This window comes from Manacus candei, unplaced genomic scaffold (assembly GCF_025592945.1).
Source record: "Manacus candei isolate 608988 ecotype Guabito, Panama unplaced genomic scaffold, ASM2559294v1 h1tg000034l, whole genome shotgun sequence".
In the NCBI taxonomy this organism is placed as follows: domain Eukaryota; kingdom Metazoa; phylum Chordata; class Aves; order Passeriformes; family Pipridae; genus Manacus; species Manacus candei.
Genome location: NW_026138082.1, coordinates 4,560,073 through 4,566,072, shown reverse-complemented (window position 1 = coordinate 4,566,072; position 6,000 = coordinate 4,560,073).

Here is a 6,000-nt window from a genome sequence, read left to right as displayed (position 1 = left end):
TTCACTTGCTTCTGATTTCCTGTAAGTCCCCTGTGGAATTTTATCCGGAGATAGTATGACTGCTGCTCACAACAGCACTTGCATGGGGAGCTTGTTATGGAACTAGTAAGTTGCACAGTATGTTGCTTTTTGTTATCTTCCTAGAAATATATGATGAAAAGATGGCAGTTCGGTAAGCCATCTTATCTTTTACTGGAACTACTGCTGGCATTTAAAATGCAGAGACAAATCCTTATGCAAACAAGCAAATACTCTACCTCTGGTCCCAGCATCCCACCTACCTGCCTTGAAACACCCCAAACAAAAAGAGCTGTAGTTTTGATTCATGATGCAGTATCAGGAAACCTTACATCCAGGGAAGAAAAACCATCTGCAAACAATTCAGTAACCTGAAAAAAGATATATTTTCTGCATATTTGTTCATTAAAAAAAAAATTATTCCACTACTACTTTATTTATTGAGGGCTTCTGCTATAATGGACATAAAACCTACATACTACTTTACATCTTCCTTTCAAGATGGTGCTGCTATTTAAAGACGGCATCTCAAGAAAGTCTCCCAGACATACGCCGAAGCTCTTAAACTGCCCTGACTTTAATAATAAACTGAAAAGAAAGAAACACCTTTTAGGAAAATTTTTTTCCACACTATTCTATATACTAAACAAAAGTTCCAGTTCATAGGTATTCAACTTTTTTTATTAAGTGTATTGTTCAATCTCTTAATTTACATGTGCATAATAAGTAATGGTTCTATTTCTTTGGTTTTTATTAGATACCAATCTTATACATTCTAATATATCCATATTATTCATAATATATAATAATGCATTCTTTAGATGAACATTTCAAATAAAGGCAAAATAAATTATTATGCCAGTGGAACACATTTAAGAAAACCTGAATTCTTAAACCCTTCAAGACATATTAAAACCTACTCAACTCAAACACTTATTTCATACCTTGGTTGTTAACAAGAGAATAGATATTCCAGCAAATTCTTTATTACATACAAAAAGCCATATATACTCTCAATGCTGGCAGAGAGAAAAATTTGACTTTCTATTTATGGAAACTACCAACACATGATATTCGAAGGTTTATTTTTAATATATATACATTTTCACCATACTTAGTGAGCTAAGTATCTATTCCTTTTTAAAAAGTTAGGCTGTAGGAAAGTATGAAAGGAAGTTAAATCAGCATTTTAAGTATTGTTGACAGCTCACAAACCATTTGGAAGCAGATACTTCTGTCTGTATTCTCACTACTTTCAGAAACTGTTGGAGGTAAAGCTCAAGCCAATAAATGGTAAATTACATCGTATTCCATGCTGTGTAACTATTGTTAAGATAAATAGTGACATATGCCAAGATTCTTTTGTATGATTCTGACATTTTCTTGGCCCTGTGTTTTCTTGGTTTTCATTGCTGTTACCAAATATTTGCACCATAATTCTGCTAAACAGGATCTCACTGATTTCTTTGAGTGATTTACAGCTGCAAACCAGAGAGATGCTATCTGCCATGAAAGGCTTCCAGCCGAGTAAAAATCAGTGTGTAACAGATAAGTACCAGGAAGTGAACTGGTCAGCTTGAGAATCAGTGGCTTTGCCATTGCAGCAGCCTAGTCATTTTTCAAGATTTTTCTAGGCAATATAGAAATGAATTTCACAATGGTGTTAGAAGGACACCAGTGAAGTAGCTCTGCTCATATTTATGTTGAATTCCTGAAAAAAAAGAGAACTAATTACCTATTAAATATCTTGTCATTTGGTCATAGACACTAGCATAAGGGGGTAGCAGATAACTTGTCAGTATAGCATGGGATAAGAAAAAGAGGTAAAGACACCTTTTCTAAACCTCTGATGTGAGGAAACATGGCTTTTGTTTGAAGAGAGAGTATGAGGCAGTGATAGAGTCAGAAGTTGAAACAAGAGTCTTTGTAGCATCATTTCTCTCTAATACTTCCACTGTCTCAGTTCAAGGGAAAATACAGCAAAGCATATAAGGCCATTTTGTGTGCTCTAGAATTATAGGACTGAAATATTTACACTATTAATTCCATTTCTTGCTGGAAAATATTGGGATTTTTCAGATTGTTAATGACCAAATTTTGGTTACTAGCTTATACCTCCTGTGATATAATACTAAGACACTATTTAGGTCTTTGGTTGCTTAAGCATTTTCTCATGTACAGATTAAAGATCTCAGATTTTGTACTTTTTGAGGCAGAAACCAGTCATTAAGGCAGAGATCTAGACATATTTTTCAGTTATGTGTTTATTACTTTTTGACTAACAAATACTGCATTATCACCAAGGAACTTGATACCCTTATTTACTGCTTATAGATTCTCACCAATTACACTGTAAAAAAAATTCAATATGAACAAATCAGTATGAATAAATGACAGATTGAAGATTTATTTTCTGTCTTAAACTGTTATTTCTGATTAAGGGATAACAGATATAGAATAATTTTTTTAGTTTAATATAATGTGAGAAATAAGGTATGTTAAGATGACAGATTCACAGTACAATTCACAGCAAGTCTTAGCAAAAAAAACAGCTTATAGTGTCATTTATTCTCACTATAATGGTTCAGACTTTATTACAGCTCTTCACCTCTAATGGGGATTCTTTCAATCTTCAATTTCATTCGTGTTCCAAATTCAAGATATTTCACATTTACCTCATTATCACATAGGATAGTTAACCATCACAAATTTTATCCAAAGTTGAAGTAGAAATGAGCCTGGATCTTAGAAAGAGATTCTGTCCAAAGGCGAGAACTAAAAGAATGCCAGCTTTCTCTTTAATTGGATTAAAATTAAAGAAGATACACTTGAAGTTTAATCCACTCACTGCCTTGCTTATTACATAGACTTTTCATGCTATGAACTGAAAGGTGTAGGCTGGAAGGGAAACTAGTATAATACTGCTAACATCCCAAATTTCAAATAAAAGTATTCCATGTCTTTAAGGAATGGAAGAGTCTCATGAAGCTAAACTACTGATTTTTGCTATAACCTCAGAAGCAACGACCGTTCATAATTAATGCATTAAAACGTTTGTTTTTTTTCTGAGCATTAGCAATATCAGTGTTGATATTTAAAGCCTGAAATATTGGTCTTGACATTGTTTGACTCTCCAGAGATGTGCAGCTGACAGACCTGAAAAGCCTCAGGGCCTTATTCTCTTCTTTCTTTTCTTCTGGAGATCGGGAACAAATTCCTTAAATCAATGGTCTTAAGGTCAGTATAAAACTGTTTGAAGTAGGAAAAAGAGCAGACACCTCTCTTTTAAAATGCATCCACAGAGTTTTAGAAGACTCCAGGCAACACAGGTAAGTAGCAAAGCTAAATGCCATCTAGTTGCAAGACACATCTCCAAAATGTCTGTCACTAGGATAGGCAGCTCTTGTACTATAATCCACAGCAATCTCCCACAAAAAGTGTTGCCCAAAATAATTTAATTATCATATTTTTCTACATATATCTTATGGATCACGTGTAAAAACAACAATCCTGTGGTTCAGTGTCAGTGTGGATTTGCACGTACAGCAAATGCAAGAGGAGGTCTATCCTAGAGATGCTTCTCACCTAGTAACACTACTGAAATTAGTCCTCTAACCTATTCACTCTGTCCCCAAAACCACACTGATTCTTACTGTCACCTGCCCATTTTTTCCTGGGGAGGGCTGTTTCAGAATATAAATTATCTGATGATTTATGAGGATGGTTTCTTCATAGCAGCTAGTATGCGGTTATGTTTGGGATTTGTGCTGGAAACAGTGTTGATAATTCAGCAATGTTTTAGTTACTGCTAAGCAAGACTTGCACAAGAGTCAAGGCCTTTTCTGCTTCTCCCTCTAATCCACCAGTGAGGAGGCTGGGAGTACACAAGGAGCTGGGAGGGAACACAGCCACGATAGCTGACCCCAACTGACCACGGGGGCATTCCATACCGTATGGTGTCATCCTTAGCATATAGAATGGGGGGAAGAAGGAAGTGGGGGATGTTTGGAGTGATGGCATTTGTCTTCCCAAGTCACTGTTAGGCATGATGGAGCCCTGCTTTCCTGGAGATACTTGAACACCTGCCTGCCCATGGAAAGGGGTGAATGAATTCCCTGTTTTGCTTTGCTTGAGTATGTGGCTTTTGCTTTACCTGTTAAACGGTCTTCATTTCAACCCATGACTTTTCTCACTTTTACTCTTCAGATTCTCTCCAACATCCCCCAGGGAAAGAGTAAGCAAGTGGCTGTGTGGTGTTTACTTACCAACTGGGGTTAAACCACGACAAGAAGAAAGGTATGGTGACATTCTACCTACTCCAATGTTTGAGAGGAAACAGAGGTCATGAGCAAGAACTGAACAAATACTTTCCCTTGTAGATTTACAAGCCCCAGCCTTTCCAGAGACAGTACAAGAGCAGCGGTGAAACCAGTGCTGGTTCATGTCACACTCCTGGTCCACATTTCATAATCTACTGACAGGACAGGCAAGTGAAGTTTCCATATCTCTTCCACAGCAACACTTTCCATAAGTTCTTAAGAAAATTTCTGATTTTCTGCTTGTGGAGACATTGCATCTACTTGGGATTTGGCGGACATATGTAATCCTTTCATCCATTGCCTCTGTGATACACAGCTGCGTCTCACAGATTTTGACATCTTTGAAGTACACATCTGTCTGCAGACCCGTTCTCTCACTAGTTGACATGGAATACGTGTTACATCATACACAAACCAAATTACAGATCCAGTAATAGCTGAATGAACAGTTAGAAATCACTTGAAAGTGATTCTTCACTCCTTGAATCAAAACAAGCTGAACAGCTGGAAATGCAATGTTTCAAACTTCTGAGGAATGTTACCTTTCTCTTTGCTAGTCCAGAATTGCTAGCATGTGGTCTCCTTGCTAGAATAAGGTGATAATGGAGGATGTATCTAATACAGAAGCCACTGGAGCCATCAGGAGTATAATCATTATAAAGCATACACTGAGAACTGACAACACACTGTATAACCATAAAGAAACTATATCTTAGGATTTGAAGTACTATTGCAGGATGGATGGTAGCTCCTCCCTGTCTTGAGGAAAGCACTTCCCAAGAAAAATTTAGATATACCAAGTTCAGTATCATTCTTTTTTGGGGGGAGATGCATTAGGTAGAATTATGGTGAGATAAAAAGCAATGGCAACACTTAAGTCCAATCCATTTTAAAAAATGAAATAAAACTTGCTACCAACGCAAACCAAGTGCAGGGTTGCTTTTATTTTTCCCAAAAAAGATGTTTGATTTACAAATGTGGAGAGCTCCCATGGAGGCTGGAGTCAGCCCCTCTTCCAAGCCTATCTGCTGGATTACCCCGTTTGACTGGAAGGTACGAGCACCACAGATTGAACTTTGCCGTCCCTGGTTGGACACGAGGGGTGGGCGTGCGGCCGCAAAAAACCCCCCAAAAACCCAAACTAAACAACAGTAAGCGGAAAAAATGAAAAGGTGAATCATAAAATGTAATTGCATCTGAGGTAAAAAACCTCACATCACGGTGAATCACTCCGCGCTCCCGCAGTTCCCGTCCGGCTCTCACAGGGGAGCAAGGAAGGCGGGGACACGGCCTCACACACCGGGACCCCGCCGCATCCGCGGCACCGTGAGCGGCACACCCGCGACCGGCACACCCGCACCCCCTCCTGCACCGCCTCCCCGGCCGCCCCCGGCGGTGACTCCTCCCTCGCGGCCGCGGCCCCTCGGCTCGCCGGGACGGAACCGGCTGAGCTACGAACCCGCCGCTCCAGCGGGGCTGGCGACAGAGCGGCGTGGGGAGGGGAGGCTCTCCAGCCGGCTGGTCCCGACGGGAGCGGGGCGCAGCTCCAGTCGGCTCACCGCGCTCTCCCCGGGGGAGCGGGAAACTTCCCCGGCAGGCGGGAGGTAGAGAAGGAGCCGCGTCCCCCGAGGCTCAGCCTGCCCCTTTCCCCGGTTGCCGTCCC